This window comes from Hylaeus anthracinus, unplaced genomic scaffold (assembly GCF_026225885.1).
Source record: "Hylaeus anthracinus isolate JK02 unplaced genomic scaffold, UHH_iyHylAnth1.0_haploid 11981, whole genome shotgun sequence".
NCBI classification, from domain to species: Eukaryota; Metazoa; Arthropoda; class Insecta; order Hymenoptera; family Colletidae; genus Hylaeus; species Hylaeus anthracinus.
Window position 1 is genome coordinate 2,640,539 of NW_026534329.1, and position 18,636 is coordinate 2,659,174.

General features: G+C 41.4%; 2 protein-coding genes across 3 annotated transcripts in view; both read left to right on the forward strand.

Moving 5' to 3' along the window:
• LOC128885399 (zwei Ig domain protein zig-8-like) overlaps window positions 1-18,636 on the forward strand; it is a 349,005-nt gene that overhangs the window by 230,246 nt on the left and 100,123 nt on the right. The window lies entirely within an intron of this gene.
• LOC128885395 (serine/threonine-protein kinase tricornered) overlaps window positions 12,647-18,636 on the forward strand; it is a 249,157-nt gene continuing 243,167 nt past the window's right edge. The window contains exon 1 of the mRNA XM_054139419.1: window positions 12,647-12,657. The gene's annotated coding sequence lies outside the window, so the exon portion shown is untranslated. The remainder of the gene's footprint in view (window positions 12,658-18,636) is intronic.

The window sequence follows — 18,636 nt, forward strand, 5'->3', positions numbered from 1 at the left end:
CAGGTATGATGGCCGAACGGATCCTCGCGGATGTCATCGTCCGAGGGAAACTCGCCGCTAGGGATAAGGAATAGGTGATAAGACCAGGCTACAAGGGAATATCGACAGGATCGCGCGAGCTCAGCCGTGTCCGACGAAAAGGATTCGTCACGATTCGAGTGGCAGTAGCGGGGTGCAAGAGAGATTTGAGATGTGCGGCGAAAGAGGTATCCCTGAACAGATTCTTTCCAATTTTCTCGCGACCAGCTGTTCCTGCGAGTCTGGTCAGACGTGCCCGAGGAGACGAACAATTGTTTGGCGGTCGTCGTGCACGCGTCTCGGGGATTTGCTTCCCTGGTAAAGTGAGAATGTGCGGCGAGAGTTTCGGTATATCTATATCAGAGCTCTCAATCCTTTTACGCGCGCCTTTCTCAGTCGAAGGATGCCACCACTCGTATCCCGTGGGAAAATATAGAAAATTAGAATCTTGTAGGATCAGAATAAGTGTACAGGTGATAATAAATGAATAGTATCGTTGCGTACACTATCCACCCTTAGAATAAATTTATATAAAAATAAGTATCCCTCTGCAGTTTTAACAAAATAACTCGTGATCTGCGTCCTTTCGATTCCACCCCTGACCTAGAATCTACCCAAGCGATTCGCGACGTCGACCAAGTCGTGAAGGAATATTTCCAAACTCGGTGCGAGGAAAATTTTGGCCGCAGACTCCGAGGGTGGGTCCGTCCCGATTCGAGTCGAAGACAGTCACCGTAAATTATTCGCTAAGGCGGAATCAGTTGCCCGGTTGTTATGCGCCGGACGTGATTTATTGCTGAAAACCGTGCCGCGGTAATTTACTCCCGACGTTTTCCTGAATTGCACACCATCTGTGCGTCGCGTACGATGCACCACCAAACACGACGGACTCGCGCAAGTTTCCCCCGTGGAATACAAACCGACTGCGCCAGCGTCGGCATCCGGGTGTTCATACGGCGCCCGTAATTGATTCGTTCATCAAACTCTGTGTCGTTTTGCCTCCGGGAACGATGGTCTCGATCTCTGCTCTGTTCTCTGGTTCGTCCACGACTAACGTGCCCCATTGCCGATCAGATGCGGCGTGAATTCGATTCGAGATATTTTCCAACGACCTGTCTTCGTATCGTGTGGCTTAAGAGACACATTAATTTTTTTAAATAGGATTCATGTACTTTCATGCATATGAATGAAATATGTATAAACATCTAAATGTAAATTCTTCTAAATTAAAATGGTAATGTATGTACATACATTTGATACATTCACGAGGACAAATATTTTGCCAATCTTTCGTTATAAAAGGGTTTCCCGAAAGGGGCTCTAAAATTTCTTTCTTTTAATGAATCTCATATGGTATGGACTACATTAAATTTGTAACTCTAATTATAACCTTGAATGAGAGTACATATCTTTACAATTAAGTGTCCAAACTTCAAATCCACCTGTATCGATAATTTCTACTTCCAAATATCTTCTAATTCCTGCTCCAATATCTTCGACCAATATAGTTTCGGTTATTATCGATCCATTCTTCTAGAAAAGCGTAACCGCCTGGGGACGCAATGTGAAACTTGTAACTTATGATAAAACAGCAATGTTTATGTATGCTGAGAAAAAAAGGCAGCCCCGCCAGGTGTCACGAAACGAGTTGCGCAGCTGAATATCACGGTGCGCAGAGTTTATGGTGGTATTACTTTTTCGGAACTTACATCGAGGGGTTCTTGCGAGATTCTAAACAACCTAGTTCCACGTGTTTCGGGACGAGCACGGCGGGACAGGGGCCGATAAACTTTACGACGAACTAATAAACTTTACGACGGTTATTAAAAGATATCTCACGATGCGCGCGTCGTTCGGGCTGCTTCGCGACGTAGTTTTCACTTCGTCGGTACCAGGAAAATGTTAAAACTTTCTGTTGTTCGCCGACTCGACTCCTCCGGTTTTCAGTTGCACGTAAGCGGGACTTTGCAATTATGTTCTGTCCGGATGTATCGCTATTATGTTGGTAACGATCAGTAAAAGAGGAACTTAAAGGACTATTATCGTAATTTTTATTTCAGGTAATAGATAATTGTGGAATTTCAACGTTTCTGTACATGATCGTACTATTATTTGTTATGTGTATTGTTCTCAACAAGAATTTTTTATCCACTTTCACTTAACCCTCTACGGTACAATTTTCAGTAGAACTTTCAGGTCACATGCTATTACAATATTGTAGCACCATCAACCTAAAATATCAAAATGCCTTGCAAGCTGTCTGCGGAAACAAAATTCGGCTCAAAGCTGAGTGCTAACCACTTGTTACTCTATTACATGAAAATACTCCTGCACGAATACCTTCGTTAATTAATTTTTATAACAGTGATTTTACTGCAATTTCATCTTGCTTCCTTTCAATAAATAACTCGAAAGCTTCAGTTCCTAGTCAATCCGTTCGCAAGATTTCAATGCAACTTGCGGTACGCTTGATCTCATCGCTGCCACAGGGGCCTGCCGGTGGATCGCGACGACTTTAGCCGCGTTCCAAACGTAAACGGGGAAAAAGCGTCGGTAACTTTTTCGGAGCAACCCTTTAACGAGTTAACGACCACGCCACCGGAATTATTAGTGGCACTCAAGTTAATGCCGCTCGTGAAATCCGGGGGCCTCGACTCTCGTTAGTTTTGCCGCGCTTAATTGCTGGGTAGCGAGCCTTGGATATTTTCGCCTTGGCTACCGATGCTCGTAACGCGACGTTCCGCCACGTTGCGCGGAAATCGAGCGTTCGGCTCTCTTCTGTTATTTATTTATTTTACTGACTCCTGGCGCGTCCTAATTTCTTCCATAATGCTTTCATAACTTTTTCAGTATATTTTTTTGTTTCTGCGGAGTCTCGATGGCTTGGCTATCTTCAGCAAACTTTATTGAAAATGAAAATGAAAAACAGCTGTTTGAGATAATATTTATTGAAATGCAGTATCTCTTGAATAAGAACAGCTGAGTGTTTCTTGTAGATAAGATTAATTTTTTCAATGACCAGTTGAATTTTGTCGTGAACTTCGACCTAGACGCAACTGTGAAACACAAACAGTGACGATGGGATGATACCGTTTCAAGTATCCCCAAGATTTATTTCAAAGTGTATTGTAAACAGTTCCTCGGATACACAGATCCATGGAATTACACCGGCGCCATACGGATATAGGAAAACTACCCCGATTCATCCGACGTCGGCTCGTGTACGATTCAATTTAGAGCTCTCCTCAGGGCACGAAGCTTCTAATAAATCACTACCACTGCAACATCCGGTCGATCGCGAACTCCTGCTCGCGGCGGTCGCGATACCAGGACTGTTTACCCATTCGCAGATAGCGTTCGTCGGGCTAATTACTCGCGGAGTGTGTTGTAAAGGTTTAATGATCTCTGGATCGCGTGAAGCCTCTCCTTACCCGTGACGAGGCACGCGAACTCGAGTGCTCGTTAAAACGGAAGCCGGAAAGAAACGCCGCGAAGGCCTCGTGATGCTTCCGGGAATCTGCGGTCTGGGGTCATTCCACGCGAAATCGGACACTTCCCGAGGTAACGTCGTGAATTTCGCCAGGAACTCGCATATCTTGGAGTCCCTGTGGGTGCTAGACGGTCAAATTGCTCCGACGTAAGGCTTCTTCGGGAATTAATTCCTAGAAAATGGATGCAACCCCTAATTTTTCCTTCTACGCAATGTTTGTGAGTATTTTAAAAATCGAGGAGTGTTTCTTTTACACTTGTGTGAGGGTACGGTACGTTGAAAGACAATTTTATTCGGGTGTGATGAAATGCGTGACTGTGTCACGCTGCTTTTATAGTTTTACAATTAAAAGCTGCTCGTGGTCATGAAATTGAGCGGTTCACGTTGTATAAAAGTGACGTGCAACATCTGAAAGTGTTCGCGTGGAATGACCCAGCGCGAAAAGATCTCGCGCTTTCGGCACGCTTCGTTTCGGTTGGCGAGACCAGCAGCGCAGCGAGTCGAGCGATCGAGCGCGCAATGACATCCGCTACCGATCCGGAAAAGCTGATTACTTTTCACTTCACCTCGAACTCAGTCGTTTGCGAAACGAAAGAGGTTTCGGAGCTTACCGTCGCCCTACGATCTCGCCCGGTAATCGATCCGAGCCGTTCCCTGCTCGATAAGGTTAATTTCGAGCCGTGGAATCGCTAGACACAGATTTTCTTTAATGTAAAACCGTTGTGCTTTCCCAGAAAGATTGGCTATCTAAAAATATAACGAAATTGCCAAGGAATCCCTCGACAGTTCAATCACACGTTTTATAAAGAACGAATGAAGAAATTAGAAAAATGGCAGATATCGAAAAGAAAGCATCGAGACGGAAGAAGATAGAACACTTGCTTAATTGCCGTCGTGAAAAACTTCCAAGCGTTTTTCCTTGTCCCTTCTCACCCTGCTCGTCTCCACTGCCGCTTTTCTCAGGTCGACAACTAGAGCCATTTATGCGGGGAATTCCCTAATAAATTGCCGGTTTGCTTACTCTTTTCGTTCATCTCTTTTTACGAAACTTCGACTTCAATTTACCCTAATGGTAATTTACAAACGCTGAGCAAGTAACGGAGGAAGTCGAAATTCTTCGAAAAAGATCTTCGCAGCCCTGCTTCGAGTACTTCGGGGCGAGGTAAGTGACAAATTGTGAACATGACGTTCGAAGCAAGAAGTCAAAGATGGTTTTTCTGTGTCAGTGAACACGTTGGTCTTGCGTTAGGTTACCGAAAAGTTCATCGAAAGGTTTCCATGAAAAGGAACTGTTGGAATTGTTTGTTTTGTGGATTTTCAAAATATGTTTTCAATGTATTTAAAAATTTTATGAGAATATAATCAGAAAGATTTCGTTTCATAACATAGAATTAAATTGTTGGACAGAGTAAAGAATGTAAAAAATATAATTCTAAAAGGAAGAAACATCTTCGTCAGAAATTTAGATTACTTTAAGGAAAATATTTTTCCTCGCAGCCTTATCTATTGTTCAGTTTATTCGTGGGATTCCTCTCGAACACCCTTTTTCCAGTCTCGCGGAATTCGACTCGCGAGTCCGTCGAGTCTGATTCCAAAGCTCGGTGACGCCACCCCCGAAACCACCTTCGAGGATTACCCTGAAGATCCACCTCGGTTATACGCCGCTCCTAAGATCCAATTTCCAGCAAAGTGTGCAATGTACCTAAGTACAGCGCCAGCCACTTCGCTTTGACGACCAGGAACGCTCGCGGAATCCTTTGGAACATCGAACCCCCGGCCGCACGGAGTTCGGTTGCTTTGTCGTAGTACCCGTAACTATATTGTGTTCCGCGTCGCGGAACGTTTGCGAACTCGCGTGATGATGTATCGACGAGATTGTTCCATGCGGAATTTTATTACTCGTACGACGAGATTGCATTTGCAAGACGCAGCCCACCGAAACAGCCTCGAATCCTACGTGGAATGTTACGCAGCTCAAAGTCACGTTCTGAGAGTCTTTATGTCATTGTTTAACAATAATGGAGTTATTAGCTGAATCGGAAGCTTAGGGAGTTGGTAAAAGTGCTTATATTTTGAAGGAGTATTTAGATACTACAAGGATTATTCTTTAAATTATTACTTACAAGTTTCGAGGGTTATACGATGGTGGAACGGCGCAGGTGTTTGTAAGTCACGTTTTCGTTAGACAAAATCCACAGACGGAGGGGTTCCGCGGCGGAGAATCGGGGCTATCGGAAAGGAAAGAGAAAAGGTCAGTGTACCGGGCCGCGAAATGTAACCAAAAACCTATTTGGTATTCACGGTGCAGCGCCTTTTCGCCCCTCGTATTCAGCTCTTCGTTCTCCTGCGTTAAGCCGGAATAGAAATGCGGATTGATCGATAGCCACTGCTGGTGCCGCAAAGCACTCGAAGGATTCCTTTCACGACTACCGAGCGACGAAACCAGCTTCTGCGGCACGGCGCGGTTCAAATTTCATCGTCCTGACCATTTCTGGACGTCATCGATTAATTTCTGCCTCCAATTGATCGAATAACTCTGCATTAAGTCCCCAACTGTTATTCCCAATTATTAATTATTAATATATTAATTTATTAGTCAAGTATTTCACTGATAGTCGAGTGCTACTTATAGAGTTCGAATATCTAAGTATTTGAATGTCATTGCTTGAGTATTACCGTTCGAGTATCATTATTTGAAAATTACTATTCGAATATCACTAATTGATATTTTATATTGTCTACCTTCAATCTACATTCTTTTCACATGTTTAACAAATTACGTTTCAGTCATGCCTACGTTACGTAACTTACTCCTATTCTTCGTCCGAGTCTTCTCGAAACACTCAGCTGAGAATAATAAAAGTCGTAATTATTGTTTATAGTGCGAGAAACACGTACAGATATTTTATTCCAACTCCGCCAGTTTCGGTTTAACTTAATCTTCGTTAAGAATTCACGAAATACCTCCCCGAACTTGCTTTCGGAATTACATTTAATAAAGTGAGGCGTGACTGGTTCGCTGAAAACACCGGAATACTTAAAAACATCAGGAGCTTCTCGTTGCTCGAGTTTCACTTATTTATGCGCGGCGTTATTTCACTTTCATCTTGGCGCCGCGCAATAAGGAGAGGAAATCCGAGGCTCCAGCGCGAATATTTTACGGTCCGCGGAAAAATGTGCGCCTAATTAAAGCGATACAGCATGATACGCCGTATTATACCGAGCGGGAGTCTCTACGGATAGGGGAAGGGAAATTCATCGACGCGTATTTCTGATGAGAGAGATCGAGAATATTTATGAGAATTTTTATACGATAGAAATTTCTGTGGAACACGATTTATTATAAATATTTTATTATTACCAAGTTTAAAACTATCTCATACAGTGTGGATGATTTGAAACAAATACACCGATGTATAGTGACTTCGTACATCAAAATTTCACGAAGTTTCTATTAAAGATATACTTTTGTTTCACATCGAAATCAATATAGAACTAAACATTGTGTTATATTTGTATACGTAATGACATAACATTTTTTAGACCACTTTAAAAAATTTTATTTTGAGAAGACGAAACTTGGTTACCTGTCCTTTATACTGATATTAATCAGCCCTCCCGATATCTGCATTTTCCTTTCTATTCAAACTTTATGTACATTAAATTAGCTCTTTGAGAGGGAAAAATCGCGACGCTTCGAAAGCAATTGCCGTGGCCCGCTTCCAATCATTCTTAACGCTAATTAAAGTGAATGTCCACGGTTTAGTGCGTTCAGTGGATAAATGCACGGACCTGAATAAAGCTTTGGGACGTGGGAGCTTTTTTCAGTGGGACGAACGTGCCGGAAATCGGGCGACGGAAATCAGAAGAAAACATTGTATCGGATAAGTTTCCGATTTTCCCCGAGCAACGCGGGAGCACGAACGGGTTCGATGAATTTTCGCCTCCTGGTATCTGCTTTCCCATTTTGCCCAGGGCTCGGTAATTTTTCAATTCTCCGTCGCTGTTTGCCCGGAGAAAATTCATTAAATATCGACGGAGGAATCGACGCACCGATGGAACAGGCTGGAGGGACGACGGTGTACCTTTCATTTCCTGGGATCGGATCCGATAAGCGAGCTCTGCACGTTACACTGTCGGTAATTTACGATAACGATGGTATTAGCTATCGCGCAAAAATGTCTTTCAAGATGAAACGATGTTTAGTTTTCGCGGGATGAACTAAATTACGGTTTACGTTTGTGTTGGGAGGGATTAGGTGTAAGAAGGGAATTTATTCTGTTTGCGCATACATTCGACTGCTTCCTTTCAGTCATTTTCTGTATGCATATACGATAATTTAGAAGTGTCGACATCTTTTTTTAGTCACAATACAATTCAATACGAGTTTAGTTGATTCTATTAAAATTGAATAGAATTGTTACGGCTGCGTACCTCAAAATATACATCCTAGATTAAGTAATTTTTGGATAGATCCTTTGGTAGATCCTACTCGAAAACATGTAAATCATCCATTTCTGTAAACCTCATCTAAGGAATGTCGACATAGAGTCATCCTAGACGATGTCACTTTGGGATAGACCTTATTAGAGAACGTGTCACCCATTTTGTTAAAACCTCATCCAGGCAATGTCGTCCTGAAGTCTTGACGCCTCCTTGAGCGTCACACCGGAATCTTCTCGAGACCCACATGTTAATTCGAACAAGGAACCCCGTTACTATTATAGCTCCTTCGCTCGGAACGCTCGCTCCCGACTACTGAAATCAGGAAGTCGTTTCTAGAGTAGTATCCATTGGTTCGTAACACGATACACGAGGAACCGGGGGATATTGCGAATCCTCTCTGGAAAGTTTCCCAAGAAGAGCGAAGGAAGCATTCAGAGAGGAGACACCTCTTAAGAATCGAATTTCTCGGTCCGCAGAGGGGTTTACTTTGGTCGTCGAGGGTTCGCGTGAAAACGGCGCAGGAATGTTGTTGGTCTTCTCCGCGGGGAACAAGCGAAAAGGTTCCTCGAGGGGTCGAAGCGCCGTGGAAGACTACGGTGGACTACACCGCCCAAGACGAATGGTTAACCGATAGTACGCGTCTAGACAAACTAGACTGTGACATGCAACCTGCCTCTCTTTCTAAGTTTTCCTTCGTTCGACCGTTTCTAAGGTTCTCGCGGGGTGGGTCGAGTCCTTTCACCTGACCTCGTTCGAACAAGCCCAACCACGCAACTGCAACCACTTCTGCGGATTTCGCGTGTCACTGTGAATATCCTTTGGATTGTTAACACACTCCGCGACGGGACGATAAAACACCTCTGTATTATTCACGGTTCACTGCGCACGGGGTGAGTTACATGTCCTCAAGCTACCTTGCGATGCTTTTTATGATACGAATATATGTATACTGGGTGTCCCAAAACTCGGGGAGGAGCCGGAAATGGGAGGTAGCTGAGACGATTCTACAGCAATTTCCTTTGCAAAAATGTCGGATGGGGCTTCGTTAAGGAGATATTAAGGGAAAACCCCGACCAATCAGAGCGCGCGTAGACGGTTAGAGAAGGCTACGCGCTAGGTCGATGCTTCGATGCACGTCGAGTCATTCGTTCGCGTGCAAGCGCGGCCGCCAGCGCGTAGCCTTTGCTACCGCGGCCGCTCCAACGGTCTACGCGCGCTCTGATTGGTCGGGGTTTTCGCTTAATATCTCCTTAACGAAGCCCCATCCGACATTTTTGCAAAGGAAATTGCTGTTCAGAATCGTCTCAGCTACCCCCCATTTCCGGCTCCTCCCCGAGTTTTGGGACACTCTGTATATTTGAGTGTATATTATACATCACTGAATTTTTTTTTTTTTTTTTTTTTTTTTTTTTTTTATCAGCTACAATATTCTCCTCCACACCAAACATGTTCCTCTTGATATTTAAGATGTAAAAATTAATTCTGTCCCTTTCTAACTCTCTGAAATTAATTATGCAACTAAAGTGACGACGTATCGTCGTGCAGAATAATGTGTGTTCCCGAACATCGTCCGCGCTTCCCGAGAACTGTGAACGGATAAACATGAGAGTCAGTAAACATAAGAGACTTTGAGAGGAAACGGAAACGGGGATAGACAAAAAGTCAAAGACAGTAGGAAATGACAAAAGTCAGCTACAAACGGAGGGAACAAAAGGGAACAGAAGCGAGTCTCAGTTGCGAACGATTGGCAAAACGTAATCGATATCACGCTCGGTGAATTCCGAAGCGGCCAACTGGAAACTGCTTACAGCTTATCAGTTCGACGATTACTGATAATGGAACCGCGCTCTTGAGCCAGAGAGATATTGTATAGAATCGAGAATGCGTGGAAACACGATGCACTGCTCCTTCAGCCGTGATCGGTGTGAATACTTAATTAAGTCTCGGCGTTAATTAGATATCGTGCCCCTACCCCAGTGCTGACGCCCCTTAGCTTCTGGAGAGCCCCCGTTTGCCACGAAGACAGAATCGCTTCTCATAAATGTATTGTTCGTGCGAGCAACTCTTTCATTTTGAATGAATCGGTTTGAGTCCATTATTTATTAACGGACTCTGATTAGTTTTAATATTTATTTAGTTATTAACGGGAGAACGCATCGGTACAGGTGCATAATACATAATACAAATACAGAAATACAGATACAAATTATATTTATATATAAGCGTAAGGGACAGGACGTAAAAACAGATGCAATAAAAATAGAATAGGGGTTGAAAGGTTTTCAAAAACTCACTTATTTTATTTGGAAGTTCGATTGCACTTGCTTGTTGTTAGTTTTCCAATAAATAAATGTCGATCAGCTATAACTTTCAAAGGCAGTATTTAAAACTGCTGAATTTAATGCTTTTCCAGCATTTAAAAAGTATACGTTTCCGCGGAGGTGAAAATTGTTACGGTTTTTTTTTTTTTTTTTTATTAATCCTGTTAAAAGCGAGTCGAGCGATAAATGAGTGGCTCGTGTGAATGGTTATTAATTTGAATAACCGAGGAACAGAGAGATTCGAATGTCATATTTCCGATTATGAAATTATCATCTGGTTTCATTGCAAGCCATCCAACAGTTAAAATATTAAATATCCGTGGAGTGTCGTCGATGAATTCATCATTAATAGTTCTCGATTTAACAATTTGCGCTTGTCGCATTACCGAATGAATGTATAAAGCACGAATTGGATGATATAATTAGGTATATTGTATGCTGTTCCACGGTTTGATATTCTAAATCAAGAATGTAAATGCAACGGTTCCTTCGGCAATTTTAGTTTTTAAACAAATTTAAATAAACCATTCCTTCACTCGTGCATATTTTCGAATCCTTGATTTAGTCATTTATTTAGAATAGAATCGAATATACCCATCAATGATATTAGATTTCAAATTCAAAGTACTGGGTATTAAATCGTAAATAAAATATTATTGTAGATAGGGACGTCATGAATATAAAACGGGCTCGTTCGCGAACATTTTTATATAATGAAAAATAATCGACGCGGTCGAATCGACGAATTTTCGACAAATTCATCGAGACGTCGTTGTGCATTCCCCTCATCGACGTAACGTTAAATCTATTATCACCGTGGATGCTAGTGTCAAACGACACGACAATTTGATTACTGCGCATCCACTAACAATTCAAATGTTCATGTTAATTCCGGACTTGATGTACTCTTGAGTACAAATCATTTAATTGCCGACGTAATCAGCGATTCCATACATTCGGTGTCCATTTAGGAGCCATTAGCCACTTTTAACGGGCCATTGAAATTTTACTCAGTAAAACGAGATTCGACGTTGTTGGTGAAGATGGAATTATCGATTCGCGAAACAAACAACGCCGGCTAATGCAAACATACATTCGTACTAAATAATGCGCGCGGTATCGACGAGCTGGTAGATACGAACGCTTCTGTCTCCCATGTTACACGAATTCCGTACTCGATTAAGCGGCACCGTTAATCAGGGATGATCGTCGCGGGACCGGAATAGATCCAAGTGTGCATTAATGTTTTATGATGAACCGTATCGTCATCGTTGAATAATAAGGCTCGAACTGCTCGGCGCGGAACAATTTGTAATTAATGAAAGTTAGTGATTTAGTTTGTTTATTTGTGCAACTCGTCGTTTCTTGAACTAAATTTCGCCAGCTGTCGAACAAAAAGAATAAAGATATTATATTATATACTACACAATACAAGCGTCTAATAGCTTTTTAATTTTTGGATTAAGAGATCTTCTATAATGATTCACGTTCGAATAAAAAATTTAAATTCAAATCAAAATACGTTAGGCTCAAAATCGATACACAAATGAACTAAATAAGCTATGAAATGATTAATAATAAACAAATTTTATGATATGTATGATACGTGACAGAAAATAATCAATATTATCAATCTTGATTTTTCATGTAACCGTGGTTTTTAGAGAAGAAAAGGGATCTCAAGTATGTTCGCCGGAAGACTTCCTCTAATCAAAGGGTCTGTGCGAGGGTGAAACTTGCGAAACACCGACATAACTTGTTAATCTTCGAAGGAGTCTACGTTCTCTAATTGCCATTTACTCCTCGCGACACGCTCACTTTAACGCGGAATATTCATAGCCCATTAATAATTAATACCTACCATTCTCATCATCTGTTCCCATTTTCCTGTTAAGCTTACACAGTCATCAACGCGCGATAAACGCTTTATGAATACTCGTAAATCGCGACTGTAAACTCTAAACCACTATGGAATCTGTCCATTTTGGAGCTCTGAAAAGTGAACGACATTTCAGACAGGTTCGTTATATTCAATTCAGATTTCGAGATTTCATTATTTCTTAATTAAACTCATATTACTTCATTTGGATTTCACGATAAATCTAATTCTTTTTTTATATACAGATCATATACGCAGATCCCAGACATTATTCATAAGATCATGTATCATAAAGATATTTTTAAGATCCCAAGCTGCAATCGATAAGCCAGAATCGATATTTAAAAAATGTTGGACTCCAGTAGCTGTACAGCGTCGAGTGAACGAATTTCGAGCAATTTTGCGACAATCTCGTCGCGTCGTGCTACAGTTCCGTGAAATTTCATTCTCTTGGCGCCTGGACGAGCGGTGCTGTGAGCCAGCGTGCAAAAAGGTATCAACAGGTGAAGCGTCCAGCGTTAAACTGCTTCTCAACGGCACTTGAGCGTCGTCGATCGAGCGTCACGACGCGTTGCACCGGGACAAACGCGTCGCGTTCGGTGGTCGCCGATTCGACGGTGTTTCGCTTCTCGCACTGCCTCGACATGGAATATTTCAGCGTGGATCGGCGACAGCTGGAAACTTTTCGTCGCGAATCCGCGGTTAATCGAGACCAAGCCAGCTTTCGAATTCGCCTGTAATAATCGCTAGATTTGTTTAGGTTTACTTTCTTTGGAACTCGAAGTGTTAGTAGAATGATTGTTTGTGAAGTAAAGGTGATCTGATTTTCAAATTGAAAATTAGTTTTGGATCACGAATCGGATGCTCGGAAAATGTTAAGAAAGCTTCGAGTTGCTGGCACATTAAGGTGATTAAACGTTCCAATTGAAGACTGGTTTGATAATTTTCACAATTTTCGAAGATTGTGAAATTAAAATTCGTGAATATATATAGTAATGCTTCGAATCAATTACATCTTTTCAACTCCGAATAACCCGAGGCGCCTGAATAATATTTTGTTTTCCTCAGTGGAAATGTTCAAGACCGTGGGGGTTAAATTAAATTCGGAGTTTAGCAGGCATTTGTGATTACCTCATTTGTTTACCTTTATCGCAATTTGCGATAGAAAACAGTTTCCAACGTGGAAGCACTATGGAATGAGGAATAACAGGAATCATTTATTCTCAGACTGGGAACTTGGAGAACACTGAGCACGGAATATATTTAATGGTTTAGCGGGAGTTCTGGGTCGGTTCTACCGTTGCCAGGCGAGAGAATCGCGTGAACACAGGAAAACATTTTGGGAAATGCCTTCCTCCCGGGTGAAGGTTTTTTGCGTTTCGAAATAGTCGAGGTGAATTAGTGGAAACTGAAACGAGTGAAATAAAACCTGTTAGAGAAACAGTGGCGTATTTCTCGCAGCCGCAAAAGCGTCGGTGATTCGCGATACATTTAAAACCACTCGTGTAGAATTAAGCATATCGTTGGTTAGTTAAGCTTTTGAAAATTCCAAACTAAAACCGACGAAGGTGAACTATCTACCTATAGAAAAAAAAAAACGAAACCGATCGTTTGGCTTGTTTATCTTTGACGTTGAATGAGTTTCGTGAATCACGGTAGAAACAGCAGCTTGGGTATCTATATTTCTTTTCCTGAATGAGTTTCGCTATTTTGGATGAGTTGTTTCACAAATATCATTTTCGGTTGAAACGGTTCAGCATGATGCAACACGTATCGTTTTCTCATAATATATTTAACAAAGACTATGGTGGAACCCGTTTAGTCTTTTTTAGAATTCTACAACATAGGAAGTAACTAAAGTTCAACCAAAAATTCCAACACGAGTGAACGAATGCAGAGCTTGCAGTAGCTACCGCTGGCAGCCGTTTATTACGAAGAATCTAATAAGTTACATTCACCGCATCGTGGCCATTTCGGCTCTCTCCAGCATCTCTTTATTAATACTCGTATATTAAAACTCGTATAAAACTTGGAAGCGCGCAGTGTCGGTAGTCGCGCAGTCGAATTACGGGTCACGCATACGTAGGTGTGGCAGTAAATATAATTTATAGCGACGTTAATTATATTTTAATAGCACTTTGCGCGGCGCAGCCGAGCCGCGATAATATCGCGCCGCTCCAGGCAACCCGTTAGATATCTGTTGACACGCTTTTTCAGCGAGGCATCGAATATTCAGCGCGATCCCTTGCGTTTTCCAGTATATTTTTCCAGAATCCCCAGGAAAATCACCGGACGTCACGGGCTCCTGATATTTTTTTTTTCCTCGCGCGTTTCAGCGCGGGAATTAATCAACGAAACTCCAGCGGGAAACTAATTATCCGACTTTTAACAAATTTTCACCGCTCGTCGTCCGTACCTTTCGCTCGCATTCCGAGTGAAAATCGCGGCTTGTACTTCGTTTCGGATTGCTACAGTGCAGACCAACGGAATTTTATGTTAAATCTGATTAGCTATTAATAGGTAGGCATGTGAGGTTTGTTGTGCTTGAGGAAATATAGAAAATATCATATTTTCCTAATTTAAAGGTGGATTCTAATTCTTATCTATTTTTAACCGACTTCGAGAAGGAGGTTACTCAATTCGACATGTTTTTTTTTTCCTTACTGTTACTGTTACACCTGGATTAAACCTTTGATTAAAAATATATTTTCCACCACTTTGCAGATTCAATATCGTTCATTCTCCTCTTACACTATTTTCAGTATTTCCCAGCCCAGGAATGGAGCTTCAATATAAAGCCTGTAATTAAACCTGGAACACTGTAGCCTACCTGAAATAATTACAATTCATCAAATACAGCGTGCTTCAAATATTCATTATCAAGCCTGTACTTACCTCGTCGAGTAGATCGCCGATTGCGCGCACGCGCAAGTCAGCTTCGCGCTGGAAATTCAATTGTTTGACTTTATTGCGTTTTACGCGTTTTTGCCGACAACGCCTCTGTCAGTTTATTCGACTGTGAACGCAATGGAATTAACCTCGTTCTTTTAATCGGGCTGTTTGGACTGGTGTAGGATGCGTGTGTCGAGATTTCGCGCGCGTGTAACGACCGACGCCACGCAAAGGTAAAATTCGTTTCTCTTTGATTCACGGTCGAGCGATCGCTTGAGTTTGAATTCCCGCGAGAGTATGGCTCTCGCTGTCGCGGTATACGTGACGATTGTCAGGTAGTTTGATATCGCGTTAACACGTTTCAGTTGATTCTGTATCAAAGAACAGTCGTTACGAGCGCATTTATAATAATTGTACGGGTGCTAGTTGGAAACTCGTCAGCAAATTGAACGATTGTGTTCGACGAGGATGCAATATTATGAATCGAAAAGACAAATTATCTTAAAAATATGATTCATTACGAATTCGTTTACTGTAATATTCGTTTATTACGTTTGAATTTGTAGAATTTGTTAGTTATAGTACAAGTTTCCACGTAAACAGAGCTGAATTACAATCATCTGGAATTTATTAATTGTTTAGCAATTAAGTGCCAAAGAGAAAATAATTCAGAGTGATATTATTTATGGGACTCTAATTCGTAAGCATATTTGTTAGCATCACCATTGCTTTGTGTTAATCATATTACACAATGAGCGAGGAGCGTACGAAGATGCAAGAGGAACGAAAAAAGGAGACGCGGCTTTCCAATGGAACGAGATGTTACTTTGAACGTAAAAGGAGAGCTTGGATTACCAAAGGAATACATCCTTCCGCGGAAACGTCGTGGATGCACCGTATACGTCCACGGGCGAACAGTCGACGCGATAAATCTGAAAATCGGATCGCGATCCATAAACGTTGATATAACCGAGCCTTGAGATCTGGAAAAGGAAACGACCTAGCACGTTCAGAAAGCATTCAAGGATTATTTCGAGATCCTTCGAGATTGGTATGTCCATTCAGTGTCCGATTTCGCGAAATGACCCTGATAATATACAAGGAGTAATATTTTTTTTTTTTTATAATCTTTCTTGTAATCATATAATGTAGCATTTATTCTTATATCTGAAGATCTTATTACTATGTATTACTATATACATTATAAATGTTTAATAACTTCGGAGATAAAATTTTAATTGCGTCTCGAAGCTTCAGATTGTTAATTCAGTGTCTTTCGAAAAAGTAATATTCCCGACCACGGATAGCATTAAATGTTGATTAAACGTATTCTTAGAACATTCGTGTAATCTTTATTACACTGTGCAATATATAATTTAAAATATTACACGTCCCGCTTCTCGAGTTCTTAACAGATCGTCTACTAAACTTTCCTATCCCCGTGTCACAGAAAGCGAAACTAGCATCAACGTATTATCAAGGCGAAGCTGTCCCGACAGGGGGATACCAAACTTCATCACGGGACTGAACGAAATGGCGCAACATTCTCGATCAAAACTGTAAAATCCAGTTAGTCAAGCGAGTTAGCTTAACGCGTTAGCTGTTCGAGCGTCGTGTTTCCTAACGCGAAGTTCAAAAGTGACAATCGTGTATCTTGGGAAACTCCTCGAGTCATGGGAACACCGTCAGGACCTCGGGGTTTACAGTTGTCGGGAGTTACACGACGTGGCGAGCTCGCTAAGCTTCCCTTTTGAAAATATCAACTTGCCACGGAAGAAACTAGCCGGACGTGCCTTGAAAAGGGGATCGTTGACCAAGGGGCCATTATCGTACGTTCGCCAGAGAAAAAGATGCTTTGAAAGAATTTTTATTTCACATAACAAATAATTCTGGAGTGTCAACATCTACGCGTATAATACTAGACATGGTAAGCTAATGATTTATATATTTCTGTTTAATTTGAATAATTCTTTTCATTGACGCAGTCACGTGAAATTGCCGAGACTATTGTGATACTATCGCAAACACCCACTCACGGAATCGTAAACGCAGGGTTGCTGCAAACGCAGCCAATATGTAGACGCGTAATCCGTTGTCGCGCGTACATATGTACGTGTGATCATACACGTGCAAACGATGCGTGTTTGTTAGGTGTGCCTGGAGGCAGATCAACGTCCTACGATTGCTGATGGGTTAAACGTTTGACAATGACACTCGATTCCAAATCGCAGCGATTTATATTTTCAAATGTATTCGAATATCATGAAAAAGGACTTTCAAGTTTGTAATTATTGTTTATAAAACTCAACGACGGATGAATGAACTACAAATATAACGAAAGTTTCATCTCGCCGTACTCCATAATGCGTTCTTTTTTAAAAATTGTTGAATTTAAAAATTTCATTATAAATTTCAATGTATGTCGAGTTTCAGTGGCCGAATATACACGTCCTTCGCAGTCTAAGCTTAATTTTCTAAGTTAAATTGGAAGTGACATAAAAGCACCAGCATCCACCATTTCGAGGTAACTGGTGACACTAAACTGTTAACCATAGAGCGCTGTAGTCGCATAAAGGAACAGAGAAAACTTCCAACCGACGAACAAATTTAACAAACGCTTAATTATTCAGGAGTTTAACGGTTCAAAAAGCGTAGGTGGAAATGCGCTGTCACCGCGCGCCCTAAGGAAAATTTAAACAAAGGGAAAGGAAAAGGGTGGGGCAAAAAGGTAAAATGAAATACCAGGACGGCGAACGTGCAGATAGAGATAATTTTTAACGCGCCACGAGATAACAAGCGCGATAATGTACTCAGCGGCCGTGCATTAAATAACATGTCGGTCCTGTTAAATCCCAGCCGCAGAAAAACCGAGAGAAGCTAGTGGAACGTCTGCGGTGCTCGCCTCCGGAGTCACCAGTCGATGCGAAATACCGCAAGCTCCGAAAATAGGAGCAAGAAGAGCCAGAAGAGTGGTGCAGTGACGACATAATTTAATAATTATTCGTTTTAACGTGGAAATAATTGGATAAGGTGTATTAACTAGCAGGGGGCCAATCCAAAGTATACATTCTTGAACCGATGGGATTTGAACTTTTTTAACATATGTGCACAAAAGTTCATTTGTCTATATCACAATGATGACGATAACAATGATTATGAGCATGCCTGGAACGATAACGATAAAGTTTGCAATGGACTTATACGAAAGAATGCAAGATGCACACAGTATACAATAATATAAAAAAATATTGACAGTGAAGTTCATATTATAATACTTGCAGAATAAAATAAATTCTAAAAAAAGATCTGTTCTGTACATTAGTACATATTTCCATACAAAAGCATTTGCATAATAAAATCAATTCGAATTAACACTGAATGGATCCAGAATGAATGAACCCTACTTTCTCTGGACACACTATGAATCGGACCCAAGAAAAAAGTTAAATCCAAAGGAAGCAAGCCTGGGGATTTCGCAAGAATTTTTGTACAGCGCGTAATTACTTTTACGTAAAAATGTTACTAGTCGAGCACACTTTGGGTAGATTGTATTTACGAACACTGTAATTCTCGTGAGAAGCTTATCGGAG